Source organism: Lactuca sativa, chromosome 3, assembly GCF_002870075.4.
Source record: "Lactuca sativa cultivar Salinas chromosome 3, Lsat_Salinas_v11, whole genome shotgun sequence".
NCBI lineage: Eukaryota > Viridiplantae > Streptophyta > Magnoliopsida > Asterales > Asteraceae > Lactuca > Lactuca sativa.
The window spans coordinates 155,962,807-155,980,840 of NC_056625.2; positions in this window are offsets into that span (position 1 = coordinate 155,962,807).

The following is an 18,034-nucleotide window of genomic DNA, read 5'->3' on the forward strand; positions in this document are numbered from 1 at the left end:
GATTAATCAGATTCGCTCTTCAATCCGATACTTTCAGACTGGTGAGTTCGTGCACGACTGCAATAGAAATATGGGACAGGCTACGATAATTATACTCTACAGACGAAGATCTTGAACACTCCATTCAAACCTTACTCTTGTCTAAGTTTGGTGAATTCAAGCAGGGAGTCGAAGAGACTATGACGCAAACGTTCGATCGCTTCAATCATCTTCTTAGCAAGATGATTAAACATGACATTGAAAGGAAGCTAATTGAGCAGAAGGTTACGTTTTTGAACAGTCTCAGATCTGAGTGGAGAGCTGTAGTGTCCACAGTTAAAGCCCATAAGCAATTTAAATCCTATTCTTTGGCGAAACTAGTGGGCATCCTGAAATCCCAAGAAAAGATCGTGTTACAAGAGAAAAATGTGGTTTCAAGCCTGGGTTCGTTGGCCCTCCTGTCCAAAAGCAAAGCAGTGATGGAAGAAGAAGACCTCAACTTGGAGGACTATGACCTCACTTCTGAAGACTATGCTATGATGGTGTCCAACCCCAAGAGGTTCATCAAGAAGAGATTCCCCACAAACAAGAACCGAAATCGGCAGGGGAGTTATAGTTCTGAAAAGGTCAAAGATGAACCGAAGGTAGAAGAATCAAGGAAGGAACCGAAAGCTGAAGGAGATTCGGGAGTAAGCTGCTATTACTGTGGAGGAAAGAATCACTATGCAAAGTGAGGTCTGGTCAACGGACTCTGAAGATGATGAAGTGAGGAAGCCTTCTCATGGAAAGGCTTATGTGGCGAAAGAAGAGAGCAGTGGAGGAAGACGCTTGATGGTGTCCGGCGTATCTCAGATGAGGGGATACAACATTGATGGTGGGAATGATGACACGAAGGAGCAACAGAACTTGTGCTTTACAGCCAAACCGCTCAGCGTGCAGTTCAACGAGCTTGATGAACTGATCAAGAAGGTACAATCAGTTTTTGTCTCATTTAAAGTCCCACAATGCTCATATGAAAAAGAATTAAAAAGTGTTAATTCAAGAATATCTCATCTAGATAGTAGTTTAACTCAAACTCGAGTCACCAATTCTAACCTAACTGACCAATTAAGCAGGGTGTCTTCGAATAATGAGGAACGGCGGATGTGGATCGAACTGAGGGAGTCGGAATTAATCAAAATAAAAGATGAAAACATTTATTTGCAAAGAGACAATTTAAAGCTTTTGAAACAGCGAAATGTTTTTTGTTTGATTGCCAAACGTCTTTACACTAATATTACTCAACTTCATTTGGATTGTGAAATAGGACAAAAGATTCATCGCATGATTTTACCCTTCCTTGAGTTTAAGGAGGATGAAATTGATGTTGAAGCGTATAATTGTGAGAGTGTTATTTCATCTGAGGATGTTAATCCAACGTATATGTATGGGCTGGACAAAATCGAATCTTTTATTAAGTCCAAGGACCATAAGGACATGCTTAAAAACCTTTTGGATGAAAATGATAAACTGAAACTAAGAACCGAAACCATACAAAAATTTGACTCTTTAAACGCCAACTTGAGGTCAGAAAATAAAATTGATGTTGAAAATGCATCTGAGCTTAATGAGGACGACAATATGAGTGAAATTTCTGTAGAGGATATAGTTGACTGTTCAGAATTTGTCAAGAGCGAACCCGAAAACCACAAGAATCTTATTTCAGAAAATTCAGTGGAGTTCGCTCGTATGTCCCAACAAAAGTCCCCGATTCTTGCAGAGAAGGCAGTAGTATATCAAAAAGTAAGAACCACTCCAAATCAACTGTACAAGGTCACAGGCGTAACCGAACATCAGACTGCTGAACTCACAGCTATTGTAAACGAAGACAATGTTGATGGCTGTGACGAGTTCTTCTGGTTAGCTCCCATTGACAATGTTGATGAAACGGTAGGTTTGTCTGAAAGGACGTCATGGAAAAGCAAAGGCAGATATCTGCCAGAACCTTTGAATAAACATGATAGCTTCAATGTGCCAAGTACTAGTGGTACGAAAGATGTTCCTCAGGAAAAAGAAATTCCTGCAAAAGAAGTCACATCCCCAAGTGAAACTTCATCAGTTCAGAGTGAACCAGCTAAATAAAAACAAAAACCGAAAGCTAACATCCATCATCAACCGAAGCAGATGAGAAATCAAAAACGAAAAAGGAATCAGAGATACAGGAAGAATCTCTCTAAAAGAAAACAGTTTTGGCAATCTCAGAATGCCTATTTCTCACATCAAGACAGGAACTTAAAGTCAGAGAAAAGTCCTATTGGATCGAAAGAGAGCAACAACAACCAAAAGCAGAGGTTCGGTTCAGAGAAAAACATCAACCGAAAGCAAAGGTTCGGTTCAGAAAATGATTCCAACCGAAAGCAAAGGTTTGATTCTGAGAATGATTACAACCGAAAGCAAAAGTTCGGTTCAGAGAACTACATCAACTGAAAGCAAAGGTTTGGTCTGGAAATCAAAAGAGATCAAAACTCTAGGGTCGGTCCCACTGATGATCAAAAGCAAAAGGGTCACCTAGAATCTTCAACCAAGAAGTCATCTCAATCTAAGCTCTCTCATTCTAATTCTTCTAATTCTTCAAACTCTTCTATCTCTTCTCCACCTCATCCTAAATTCCATTCTGTTCCTTCTCAAAAATCTCAATCATCAGCTGAACAAAAAGGAAAACAGAAGGTTTCAGTGGTTAAACCAGAGTCAAAACCGAAAGCATCGAATCCCAATAAAATTAATGTTTTTACCATCAAAAAGAAAGATGAAACAACACTAATAAAAAGAACATATCTTGTTGACATCTCTCTTACTATCCCTGTTCCTGTGAAAGGCTCACGTGGACCCAAGAAACTTTGGGTTCCTAAATCTGCTTAATTTTTGCAGGTTATCAGTGACGAGCAGTTTGACGAAGAATGGTACATTGACAGTGGCTGCTCGCGTCACATGACAAGAAGGAAGGAAGAGCTAAGAGAATACAGGTCTCTTTCAAACGGTGGAAATGTCAAGTTCGGGAACAACTCCTTCGGCACCATAAAAGGCTATGGAATGATTACAAATGGTGATTTCACGATAAGGAAGGTTGCATACGTGGAAGGACTACAACACAACCTCATCAGTGTATCTCAGCTTCTTGGAGGTACCGGTCTCAAAGTCTCATTCGACGATGAGGGTTTTGAAATAATTGAGAAGAAGACGAAAAGAGTTATTCTCAAATCGGAGCGTAAAGGCGAAATGTTTCCTCTAAACCTCAAACCCATCAAAGGAAACCCAACTATCTGCCTGTTATCCAAAGCACAATCTGACGAAAGCTGGCTGTGGCACCGAAGACTCTCTCATCTCAACTTTAAAGATATCAACAAACTTGTTACTGGAGGTCATGTTCGAGGTCTTCCATTGCTCAAGTACGATAGAAATCATTTGTGTGCTGCATGTGAAATGGGGAAGCAGAGTCGTCAAAGTCATCCATCTATAATAAACACTAAAGTTGTTGAACCACTAGAATTACTTCATATTGATTTGTGTGGTCCATCATCTATCGAAAGCATCGGTGGTAGCAAGTATATTCTTGTTATTGTTGATGACTTTTCGCGTTTTACATGGGTGTTCTTTCTAAAGCTTAAATCTAAAGCGACTCACAAGCTAAAAGTGTTCATCAAGCAGATTGAAGTACAGCTGAAGAAGGTCGTTCGCAACATCAGGAGCGACAATGGATTGGAGTTCAAAAATAGAGAATTCAAAGAATTCCTGGCAGAAAAGGGAATCATTCACAACTTCTCAGCTCCCTACACACCTCAACAGAACGGAATTGTCAAAAGACGAAACCGATCTTTATGTGAAGCAGCCCGAACCATGCTAAGTTTCGCTTCCTTACCTTTATATTTTTGGGTTGATGCTATTTCTGCTGCTTGTTATACACAGAATAGGTCATATCTCAACAACGCTTCACTCTCACTCCTTATGAGATCATCAACAACAGGAAGCCAAATGTGAAGTTTTTCCATGTGTTCGGTTCACGGTGTTTTATCTTCAATTCTAAAGAACACCGCAACAAGTTCGATGTCAAAGCCGACGAAGGGATATTTCTGGGCTATTCTCTCACTTCTAAAGCGTATAGGGTATTAAACAAGCGTTCGAGGAAAATAGAAGAAACTTACTACGTGACTTTTGATGATAGCTATGTCAAAAAGCTAAAGGCCAACGAAGACACAGCTGGATAATTCTTTCCTCAAACTGGCCAAGTCACAACCTCGATCGCTAATCTATTCGAGAAGTTCATGGAGCTTTTTGATGAACCAGAGAAGGCCACTCTCTCTGAAGCCAGTGCAGCAGACAACAAGGTAGATCATATGAAGCAAAGTGTTGAAGACGCTGTAAGGAGAAAGAATGAAGGAGGATCAGGTTCTGACGAGCCTCCATCACTCAATGCTTTAGTCGAGGGGGAGGATCCACCATCATCATCCCAGCCGAGGTCACAATTTGAGGGGGAGCTAAGGTCTCAAACTACTCCCGAAAGCACTTTGCCAACCGAAAGCACTTCGCCAACCGAAAGTGCCTCACCATCCGAAGGTGCATCAACGCCCGAAAGCTCAGCACCACAAGAAACCATTGTAGCTCAAGATTCTCAAGACATTCCTATAAGATCATCTATCGAGGGGGAGCATGCTGATATGTCTTACGACTATGAAAGCCATTCCGAACCAGAAGAAATGATAAACGCTGAATTAGATCCAACCTTTGATCCAAACTACCCTCCTCTCACCAAATGGACCAGAGATCATCCTGTCTCTCAAGTTGTTGGTGATGTATCTGAAAAAGTTCTGACTCGATCACAACTCAAGGCAAAACAGACTTCCTTGTTTTCAAAAGTCGAATTCTGCATGTTTAACTCATTCGTATCAAAAGTTGAACCAAAGACAGTTAACACTGCTCTTGATCACTCCGATTGGGTTCAAGCTATGCAAGACGAACTGAATGAATTTGAAAGGAACAAATTTTGGCGACTTATTCCAACTCCTCCAGATGCCTCGGTTGTTGGTCTCAAATGGGTCTTCAGGAACAAAATGGACAAGGAAGGGAACGTTATATGGAACAAAGCACGTCTAGTAGTGAAAGGATACTGTCAGGAGGAAGGCATTGACTATGAAGAGACTTTCGCTCCTGTAGCTAGGCTGGAATCAGTAAGAATATTTCTAGCCTATGCTGCCCACAAAAATTTGAGGTCTACCAAATGGACGTCAAGTGTGCATTTCTTAATGGAGAACTCGAAGAAACTGTGTATGTGGAGCAACCTCCTGGATTCGTGAATGAAAAGTATCCTAATCATTGTTACATTTTGGATAAAGCCGTGTATGGACTGAAACAAGCTCCGAGAGCCTGGTATGAAATGCTGACTAAATTTTCAAAGATGTCTAAATTCAAACAAGGCTCGGTTGACCCAACCTTCTTTCATAAAAAGGAAGGTAACCACCTTATGATCGTTCAAATTGTTGGATTAATGTCTAAGTCCATAACTATATTTGGTAAGACTTGACCCGACCCGGCATGGTCCATTTGGGTTGCATACCATCATGCACTTGAATGAGAGAAATAAGACACTTATGGTTATTAATATATTATAAGTTCTAGTATATTAATGATAAGAATAATAAGATTATTTAATTAGTATTGATCAAGAATTAATCTAGGATTAATTAAGTGATCAAAAGAAGACTAATTAAATATATGGGTTGATTGTGTAAATCATCCATACTTGTATAATGGGCTAATGCTCCATGGATAATCAAGTTGGGCTAAAACCCATAGGATGGTCCATGGATGCTCCATGGTGTATTTGTACCCATGGATCCAAGGAAATGGAAAGCCATGACAATTAAGAGTTTACCCTAATTGTGTAACTATATAAGCATCTTATTATTGAGGAAAAATCGGCCACTAGAGATAGTGAAGAAAGGGCTAGCCGATTTTGAAAAGTGTAGAATTCTCTCAAATCATTCCAAGTGTTTTGATGATTGTGATTCCATTTGAGGTGTCACACTTGGGGCACTAAACACTCAAGCTTCATGAAGACTTTCTACATCAAGAGGTATGTATTCTATCTTGTTACATTATTGTTTTGTATGCTAGATTAGGATAATACCTTGGAAGTTCTTATTTGCATGTATAATAGAGAAAACATAGATCCAAGGTATTTAGGGTTGCATGTACACTTAGGAAGTGTTAGAATGCTCAAAACCCGACAGTGGTATCAGAGCCAGGTTGTTTTCTGTTATATTGATGCAAATATTTTATTTTCAAAGTTGAAAAAAAAAAAAAACCATGAAGTTTGTCAAATTTTAAGATAATTACTTGTTCTTGTGAAAAACTAATTATTTGTAAAATTTGAATAATTTGCTTTATGAGTTGAATTAAGTCAAATTTAATAAAAGATAAAATAATATGATTATTTTATTAGTTTTAAAAGTTTGATCTAAAAAGTTTTATTTTTTTGAAACCTCCATAAGTTATGGATTTGAAAAGGTTTTAAAAAAAAAAATTGATTCAAAGTTTTTTGGAGTTACAAAATTTGGTGTTAATGTTTTAAAGGATTACATAACTTAAGAATAAGTTATGGATCACCAAAAGTTTTTTGTGTTATCTTGTTTTATGAGTGAATTTGGATTAATGATGAAAATTATGTGATAGTTGGATTTAATCCAAATTAATCTAAGAATTGATTCAAAAATGTGTTTTTGTAACTTGTCCTCAAGTTATATGAAAAGTCACATTTAAGAATCATAAAACTCATAAAAATTGGCAAAGGTTACAAAATGAAGAGTCTAGTTTTAATTAAATGGTTTTATGACTCCATAACTTGTCCTCAAGTTATGGAGGACCAAGAGTCTCTTCATTTAATAAAATAAAATAAAATAAAAAAAAGTGTAACCTTAATTAATTCCATAAGTTATAAAATAAAGAAAAGTTAATTCTTTTATTAGTTTAAAGTCTTCCATAACTTGTCCTCAAGTTATGGAACTTGAAGAGTTTTTGGATTAAAACTACTTTAAACACATAAGTTATGGAATTAATTAGTTTTGAATAGTTTCAAAACTTGCCCTCAAGTTTTGGAATTTGTAAAGTTTTCACTTATGAATACTTTAATTCCAAGTTAGCCCTTAGAATTTTAAAAGTTAGAATTCAACCCTTATACTTTATAATATTATAAGTTAATAATATATATATGTATAAGAGTAAAGTCAGTCTTACCGCTAGTACGCCTCATTCACGAAGCCGGTCTATAAGGTGGGTATAAGGTTGTTGCCTATAAAATGGCAACTTAATGGGTGTCCACTCTCACCCACCGCTTGCTTGACTGGTGGAGGGTCGTTAGCCGAACGGGTTTGACAGGACTAGAATTCTCCCTTCATTAAAAGTATTAATGATAATACTAAGTAACTAAACTCTTAATAATACCCAATCTTAGTTACTTAGGAAAAATGTGAATAAGGTGCTAATCCATGAAATTACACTTTACACTTTGTCTAAGTCGTTAGTGGAGCGTGTGTGGTTAACCGGCACACTAACTTGGACTTAACAAGGTAGGTAAAGGGTGACTTAATATTTATCATAGTATCGATGGAGCGTGTGTGGCTAACCGGCACATCGATTGAGGGGTAATTTATTAAGGGTACCAAGTGATTTGCATGGTTACTTCACACCTTGTTTTGTGATCCTCGGCATCCCAGTCACAAAACCTGAAGGGCACACTCGAGATTGAAACATGCCTTTGAAAAGTTCAATGAATCTCAAAGATCTAGGAGTTTCAAAACCAATTAAAACCTAATTATACATTTCGTTTATCTTGGTGGAAATTGGTGAATCGTCATTCACCTACCTTCAAATATTCTATAGCTTGGATTACGGCATACCTCTTCTAAGTTATAAAATAGTTTGTTGGGTTCTAGCCTTAATATTTCATATTGGGTGTCATATTAAGGACTTTAAAATCAACTATCTTGAATATCTCCCAAAAGTTGTCTGGTTTAGGCACCTATGATCTTCCAAATCTCTTGAAACAAGCTTTCCTAAATGAAGATGATGTCCCATGGAAATCATACTTCTTTCGCCTCCTCCAATTATTCTCCCCAACCCACAAGTTCTTGAAAAATTTAAGGTCACTCAAGCCCTATTGGCAAGGCAAGGTCTAGGTGTGAGCACATCTTGGAGATGTAGTCACATATTGACAAGCCGGGAGAGTTGAGTGTCAAAGTCTTGAGAAAGTTGGTGGTTCAATCACTTTCTAAGTCACATAGTGAGTTCCTTTGGGACACCTATGAAATAGACTATGACAAGACCCTTAATGATCTTATCTAAGATCAACTTTCTTAAAACTTGATGGACATTGACAATAGTGACACAGGAAATCTCGGAAAGCATTCTCTTCCCAATGGAAAGGGATCGGCCATAGTCAACTCGGTTGACCAAATGGTAAAGAGAAAAGCTAAGTCTGTGATAGTCCCGTGTACCATTATCAAAGGGTCCATTGCCAAAGGAAGGGGCATTGGTTGCGAAGCTGCCAAATTTACCTAAGGATGTTAAAGTCAATAAGTTTGACTCTACTTCAGGTAAATTCCACTATCTAACTCTGTTAAGTTTCTATTCTGAGATTCTTGATACATGATGTGACTGGGTCACATGGTGATGTTTTAAGAATCAAAGAAAAAGTGAAGAAACTTAAAGAAAGAATATGCTGAATCTGATGGCGTAGATGGATTTCTATCGCATAGTTTGAAAATCGGATTCTTGAGCTACTTCTTAGGAGTTATGAGATATTGCTTAGGAATAGATAACAACAAGTTTTCATATGGATTGTAAGGATAGTTTTTCCGCAAAGTTTTAAAATAAAAGGAAATTTTTGATTTTATTTATTTTAAAATATCCTTACAATGGCATCTGTGGAAATTTTTGTTGCTTATAAGATTCCATTAGTAGCAAGAGTGGAAGTATGAAATTGATTCTTTCATTTGTGGTAATGTCTAAATTTACCAAATAAGGAAAGATTCTCATCACCCAAGTTTCAATTGGACCGGAACTTGGAATCATGCAAGTTGTATAGCATGATGAATGAGAACTTTCAAGTTTTGGAAAATTAAGACTAATTACTTGTTCACATGGATGTGTGAGTCAAGTAAAGGACTTAGGGATCGAGTACACATTCTTGTGCACTGATTAAGTCCACCACTAAAGATCGATAAGAAGAATCAAATAAGGCAGAAGGATAAAAGTTTCTCAAATCTGAAAAGATGGGAGAGTACTTTAGTATCAGTTTTGTGATCATCTTAATGATTAAGAAACCATATCAAAATTAGTTCTCTAAGGAAATCTTAGTGCATTCTTATGACTAAGAAGAGGAACTTGAATTGTTGAAATGGTTAAATCAAGAAGATGAGTCATACTTCGTTCCAATACAAGTCTTAGAGTCATACTCCAAGATTGTCATTTGAGTGACATGTCTTAAAGAAGGTTTAAAACACTTGTCAAATGTAAGAGTAAAAGTTTTCTACTCTTGTACATTTGAAATTGGTAAGTTGTGATGTTTTGGATAAAACAAAGACCAACTTAGGCCAATTGGGTAAAGTGTTTTTCTTGATTAGAATCTGCACTATCTCTTGGATGTTTGACAAGGGAGTCTTATATGTCAAGAGGACAGTGGGAGTCTTAAAGGTCTTGAAAGTCTCAAGAACTAATCAAGAATAAAACCTAAAGTTCTTCTCTAGCACACAATTTGAGTTTTATAATCTATTGTGTTGACATATCAGTGCCCATTCCAGTTAAAGTTGGCTTTGCATATGAGTTCTTAGAGTTCTCAGTTTGTTGCATAACAACTTGGAAGCAATGGCAGGCCCTTGAGCTGCCAGGTGGCAAGAAGTTAAGATTGAGTTCAATCCATATGGTTTTGGATTTGTCATTATCTTTGTCTTGTGATTATGGTTTGACAAATTCATATGGGTAGGAACTCATACACCATATAAATCTAAGTGTCATAAGGTTTCTCTCCGATTCATGAAAATGATGGTGAGGAAACACTTTCACTAAGTAGATTTTATCTAGATAGCCATTGTGATATTTGCATTCTCAAAGTCGTTAGTGGAGCGCGTGTGGTTAACCGGCACACTAACCTGGACTTGTGAGAAGTGGCAAAAAGGTCTAACCATTATGATTACGGCATACCTCTTCATAATTGTTTAGACTCACAAGTGTGCTATCTAAGGGAAGGTGTATGATTTTGATACAACTTTATCAAAACAATCTAGCATCAGAAATCTGAACTTTGGTCAATGAAGTATTGATTTCTAGAAGTCCAGCTGATTTCTGAGTACATGTCAAAGCTAGTGGGAGCATAAGTGTTATGCTAATAATCATCATGTTAGTGGGAGCATGATAATTATGATAAGTATTGCAAGTTAGCAATGTTAATTATAGAAAACAAAAAATTTCAATTGGGAAAAAGTTGTTTTGCTATAATTAAGGGAGAGGAAATTATACTTCATATCAAATCTATAAGCTTAGATCATGAGGTTTTAATCATTTAGTCAAGGATATATATGAATTTCATGTTGGAATGGCTCAACATAAGGAAATTCTGTATATGGGTCCATTATTTGCGTTCTAAAATTCGATTATGATTACGGCATCCCTTTTCATAATCTGAATTATGAGAACTTGGCAAATTGAAATGGAAATATTATAGCAAAAGACTGGTTTAGTCTTTATGTAAGACATCATGAATCGTGTCCCATATGCTTCGGATATAGGATCGATTACATGTGCTATATTCATCCGTTCTAAAATTTTCCAAATGCCTGGGGCATTAAGAAGGGAAAAGGTTTAGAACTGGATATGACTAAAAGGATTAAACAATTGTCGAGGACAATCTAAGGTTTACCAAAGATTGGTTGCTCAAGGACAGTTGGAAGTATAGTGATAATTCTGGAAGGACCATATTGACATAATCTGTAAGGAGGCAACTCTTGTTCAGAAGTGATAGTCAAAATGGAATCTGGAAATGTTTCAAAGTTAGAACTTTCACTCTGTGTAAGATTAAGGAAACTTAATGCAAGAAGGATGGTTCCAAGGAGTTGATCTCCTTTGGAATGATCTGTAATGGTTGTTGTCAAGTCCTTATGACTTTGTGCATAATCATTACAAGAGGTTCAATGCATATAAGTTTAGAATCTAACAGATTTCAGTAAATGGCATGAATTTGGAATTCTTGCATTTGCAGTAAGGATTTGGGAGTGTGAAAAGAGAATCATTGAAGTTATGTTCAATGGATCTAGTTCACAAAGTAAAGATCATAGACAAACATAGTATGCATACTTGGTGTGTGGCATGACTAGTGTTTAGAAAACATAGTGTACATGCTTGGAGCATGGGACAACTATTGTTTTAAATTCAAGAATAAAGTTGATAGCTGAAACAGTGTACAATGAATAATGTGTAATCATATGGTGATAAATAAAAGGTGTTTTATTTATGTTCAAAGGGTTGATACCATATTGGATTCTATTATTATTGTGTTTCACTTTGCATGTTTTGACTTCCCGAATAAACTGGGTTATTCTTCCGGAATGACTAAGTTATTCAAACCATCCACAGTCGGTCATATGTTGGAAGTAGATATGAATTAAGACTGTCATGATGGGTTGTAGAGGTCTAAGGTGTTGGACAAGGCTACAGCAATCATGAGTGCTCATAAGTTCTGAGTATTGGATTCAACCCGCGCTCATTGGAATCACTTCATGGATTTTATCACGAGTGATCATGAGACGATAATATCTTATATTCTTCAAACCTAGAGATATGAGTTGTTACTATGAGTTGGTAGTACATTGATTGCACGAAACCGCATTCGGTAACTCGGTGCTATAAAACGTGCTTTTGTGTATGATTCAACAAGTAGTAGAACAAGCCATATGAGTCGAAGTTTATCCGTTCCTTTTACCTTCGGGATAAAAGCGATATCTGTGGGCCCCTCGATGATTTGATGATGACAAATGGAAGTGCTCGGCCGGGCCAGGACTGATTTGATTTGTTCAATTAGTCAGTTGTCATAAATCGGAAATCGGGAAACAACAAATGGACAGAGAGAATGATTATAATCCATGTCTCAGTCCATATGATATCTAGAATGGAGGAATATATGATCCCTTATCTAATGGACAAGTCATTGACAAAGGTCAGAGTTCATCGACAAGGTCAGAGTTCGACAGAAGCTTTTGAGAGCTACGATTGCCGGTTGGTTCCTGAAGTCATACGCAATAATAGTTTTAGACTTATCCAAGTGGGAGACTGTTGGATTAATGTCTAAGTCCATAACTATATTTGGTAAGACTTGACCCGACCCGGCATGGTCCATTTGGGTTGCATACCATCATGCACTTGAATGAGAGAAATAAGACACTTATGGTTATTAATATATTATAAGTTCTAGTATATTAATGATAAGAATAATAAGATTATTTAATTAGTATTGATCAAGAATTAATCTAGGATTAATTAAGTGATCAAAAGAAGACTAATTAAATATATGGGTTGATTGTGTAAATCATCCATACTTGTATAATGGGCTAATGCTCCATGGATAATCAAGTTGGGCTAAAACCCATAGGATGGTCCATGGATGCTCCATGGTGTATTTGTACCCATGGATCCAAGGAAATGGAAAGCCATGACAATTAAGAGTTTACCCTAATTGTGTAACTATATAAGCATCTTATTATTGAGGAAAAATCGGCCACTAGAGATAGTGAAGAAAGGGCTAGCCGATTTTGAAAAGTGTAGAATTCTCTCAAATCATTCCAAGTGTTTTGATGATTGTGATTCCATTTGAGGTGTCACACTTGGGGCACTAAACACTCAAGCTTCATGAAGACTTTCTACATCAAGAGGTATGTATTCTATCTTGTTACATTATTGTTTTGTATGCTAGATTAGGATAATACCTTGGAAGTTCTTATTTGCATGTATAATAGAGAAAACATAGATCCAAGGTATTTAGGGTTGCATGTACACTTAGGAAGTGTTAGAATGCTCAAAACCCAACACAAATTTATGTCGATGATATCATCTTTGGCTCAACGAATCCTAGCCTAACAGCTGAATTCAAAAAGCTGATAGAGACTAAATTTGAAATGAGCTCAATGGGTCCTGTTAACTTTTTCCTTGGTTTAAATATTAGACAGGGACCCGAAGGCATCTTTATTAATCAGGAAGCTTACACGAAAACTCTCTTAGCAAAATTTGGCATGATGGGAGATTCAGAAGTCAAAGTTCCAATGGCGTTCGGCACCAAGTTCACTCCATCCTTGGATAAACCGGCTGTTGATATTACGCTTTATCGTCAAATGATAGGCTCTCTAATGTATCTCACTGCTAGCAGGCCTGACATAATGTTTTCTGTTTGTTACTGTGCTAGATTTCAGGCAAACCCACATGAACCTCACATGCTTGCAGTGAAGAACATTTTACGATATCTCAAGCGAACTACCTCTTTAGGTCTATGGTACCCTTCCAACTCAGGCTTCTTCGTTCAAGCCTACTCAGATGCAGACCTTGGAGGTTGTGGACTCGACAGGAAAAGCACCACTAGCGGCTGCCAATTCCTTGACGGGAAGTTGGTTAGCTGGCAGTCAAAGAAACAAACGTGCGTGTCTTTGTCTACAGCTGAAGCAGAATACATTGCAGCTGCATCCTGTACCTCTCAAGTGATTTGGATCCAGAGTCAACTCCGAGACTATGGACTCAATATGAAAAAGATCCCACTATATTGTGACTCTGAAAGTGCAATTAGGATCTGTCATAACCCAGTGCAACACTCCAAGACCAAGCACATAGCATTGAGGTATCACTTCATCAAAGATCATGTGGAAGATGGAAACGTTGAAGTCCACTTTGTTAGAACCACTGATCAATTGGCTGATGTCTTTACCAAAGCTCTTCCTGAAGCGTCATTCAACAAAATTCTACAAGGGCTAGGTATGATGGAATCAGAGTCAGTACCACAAACTACCTCTCAAACTCAAACGTCATAAGCGAAATAGACCGAACGTTCGGGTTCGGTTGAATCATCTGCACTCGCTCATCATTTCAAAGGTAGTTTTCTTGGTTGTAAATTTCATGTAGAAAGTTGTTTATCTTATTGTCAAAAGTATTTCCTTTTTGAAAGTTTAAATTCTTACCGAAACCAACCGAACGCTCGGGTTCAGTTTTTTCAAAATTTTTCTCAACCGAAACCCATCGAACGCTCGGGTTCGGTTTTTCAAAATTTTTCAAAACCGAAACCAACCGAACGCTCGGGTTCGGTTTTTCAAAATTTTTCTCAACCGAAACCCACCGAACGCTCGGGTTCGGTTTTTCAAAATTTTTGAAAACCGAAACCAACCGAACGCTCGGGTTCGGTTTTTCGAAATTTTTCAAAACCGAAACCAACCGAACGCTCGGGTTCGGTTTTTCAAAATTTTTCAAAAACGAAACCAACCGAACGCTCGAGTTCGATTTTTCAAAATTTTCAAAACCGAAACCAACCGAACGCTCGGGTTTGGTTTTTCAAAAATTTTCTCAACCGAAAACAACCGAACGCTCGGGTTCGGTTCCAAAGTTTTTTTTTCAATGTTTTTCTTTTCTTTTCCAAAAATTTTTTTAATCTTTTATTTTCTTTCTTAGTCTTATTTTTCTTATTATTTATCATTTTTTTATATATATCAAAACTCTAAAAATATTTTGTTCTTCATTTGCTTTTTGTCTTTAATTTTTATATGTGTGTTCGTTCGTTTATGAGGAAATATTTGTTGGATTAGTTAAGTGTCCCTAGAAGCATGCTGCTGTATGTGCCCAAAGCCTCATCAGATTCTGAATAATAGCCTTAATGACTTGGTATACACAAACCTTGTCTTCCCAATTAGGCTACTACTCTCATATTCTAATCATGAGCTACCTACCTCTCTTCTCACATGAGATAAGAGTTTTCTACTTGGTCCTACTTTTCACAGCAGAGGTACTTTTCTTTCTTACACCATCTCCATTACATTTCTCCATTAAATTCGTTTCATCAACGTAACCCTTGAGACTCTCAGAAATTACCACTGAGGTTTATGGTTACTCAAAAACTGTGTTTATGATCTTAGTTTCGTGCCACTACGAGCTGAGTGAAACCCAAAATTCAATACCAAATCTGAATTGACGATGAACAATTAATTTGCTCAAGTTTTCACTAATGAATTGACGGACGTATCCTCATGAAATCTCAAGTTTTTATTTTGTGTGATTCCTATGAAATTGTTAAACACCATAACATTTCTTCCCTTAGGATCCAGTTTTATTTTTTTTGAGATTTTATATTTTCCTTATCCACTTTAAAATCATTTCCTACCTACTTGTTCTACAGACTACACCGGTCTCACAAGTACTTTGTTCACTTTCTATCTTCTTTCAAGATTAGGACTGTTGAATAAACGCTAAAGCCACCATAAGGAGCCTAATTAAAAGAAGCCTTTCAACACTTCTTAATAAGTGTTTGATCGTTATTCAACGGGAAACCACACTAACACTTTAAGGTCTCTCTTGACTTTGAAGGAAGAGATTCGTGCCCGGGATCATTTGTTTCGTGTCTTTATTGACATCACAATTATTCCTACAAAGATTTGCTTTATTTCTTTTCTTTTTACACCCTTAGCACGAAAATCTTTGATTTCCCAAAATTCTGGTACTAATAATTACAGGCTTTTTCTTTGGATTAGTAATTAATTATAAGATGAAAAGTTGTTGACTCAGGCGGAACAGGGAAAGCGTGCGAATTTGAAGCGTCTAATCTCTAACTGACGTTGCAGACGCGTGTGCGAATTTGAAAAGGTTCCTCTCTGGCACAGAAAGGCGCGTGTGAATTTGAAACGGGTTATCAGAAACGGCGCTTGATGGGAGGCGTGTTCTTCGGAATCTGACACTCTCTCTCATGCGTGATCATCGGTTCCACAACTGTCACGCATCAGTCACTCCGAAAAACTCTTGGTATTTAGACAGATGATTTGGGAAGATCCTTCTCTCTCTTTAAACCCCAGTATAAAAAGGCGTTAGCATCTACCATTTACCTCTTTACTACAATCAAAATTCCCAGAGCAAAAGAATTTCCTGAACTCTTACTGTTCATCATCTTCTTCCCTCTCTTCAACAATGGCAGATTCATCCTCCGTTCACGCTACCTCTCACATCCTGCCCATTCGCCCTCAACAGTGTCTCATCATTGACTTAACCCCTCATGTATATGACTCCTACATGGTTCCCGTCATCGAATGTTTGAAGTATTCGCAAATTGCACCTGCACTTTCAAGGGCAGAATCAGTGCCAATGGAGTTCCTCTCACAGATCTACGCGACGGCGCATTACGATAAAGTCGTTGACAGGATCTTCTTCGAAGTTGCTCATCACAAAGCCTCCATTTCCAAGCAACGATTTGGCTCACTGCTAGGGTTTGAAGCTGACCCTTCAAGGGTTAATCCGGAGACAATTCCGATGGGGCACCTCTTTAATATGTTCTACAATATGGGGTACACGGAGGCGCTCACCTCCGTCGCAAAGTTCAAAAAGTCATGTTTACCGCCACAGTGGAACGGAATGTTCACTGTGCTTTTCAAGGGTCTTTTAGAAAGGAGCTCAGGTTCAGATGGCTCCAGTCGACTATTCCTGTCCATTCTGTATGGAGTTTACAACGGCATCAACGTCGACTATGGGTTGGTTCTCTGGCAACAACTCATCGAAAGTTTATCTTCTTCTTCACGGCATTCTGAGGTGTCGTATGCAAGGTTTTGGACCCTGATAACGAAGTGGGTTATGGACAAGTACAACATTCCCACTGTCGCCGGCGCACCGATGTCTTCGATTGGTACATTTCATACCACGAAGATCATCGTTTCAGATGCTTTGAAATTCCCTTTCAATGGTTCCATTCCGGAGACCATGTACGCTGATGTTCCAGCTGACAGCAGGATCATCCGGACTTACAAAGAGTTCAAGCGGTCTGGTCCGAGGGATCTCACGCCGGAGATGCTAAAGTCCATTCACGATGCCGATAAGCCTGCTCCGAAAGGCAAAAAGGCAGATAAAGGCAAACAGGTGGCGAAAGGGGCTAAAGGCCCTTCTCCTAGAAAGAGGAAAGCTACTAAAGCTGCTCAGTCCCCGCAGCAGAAGAGGCGAAAGACTCAACCAAAGCGAAATCTCATTATTGCTTCCTCTTCAAGTGAGTCGGAGGGTGAGAGTTTGGATTCGGACGACTCTCCAAGAGGCAACACACCTCCAAGGGGCAACACACCACCCAGATCACCTACCCCTGATATGCCAATCCATACCTCTCCACTTCCCTCTCCTACTCAAACAATTCCTACTTCCATTCCCACCATAAACCCCTTTACCAACATTCCAAAAACCTCATTCCCTATGCCACCACCCATTTTCACCGATGCAACAACAACATCTACTGCAAAGGTTACAACCAACGTATCTGATACGGGGGTTCATACCGATGCAACCGAACCACCGCCAGCAACTGAACCCATACACACAACCGAAACCCAACAACCACCCGAACCTACCCCCACTCAAACACAACCCGAACCTACCCCTGCTCAAACTCAACCTGAACCTACTAATACCACAACACCACCAGCTTCACCACCACCACCATCTCCCGGTCATGCCTCTGACGGAGATAACCCTTTCCTAGGCGGGGAACACATGACATTTGATTTGGTCTATTACAGTCCGTTTCAAGTGCAAAGTGACGATGATGAGGATGCTCCGGTAACAAAGAAGCACCTTAAGGAGCTCCATGAGAAGGTCGACTTGCTCATTGCTTCTTCCTCCAACTCTCAATCATCTCTCTCTGAAGCTGCTCTTCAGAAGATTGTTGATGCCTTCTCTAGGGCTCATCAAGATTTGGTCGCTTCTGCCACCGTCGCCATAGATGCCTCGACGAAAGCTTGTGAGGCAGCGACCGAAAAAGTCG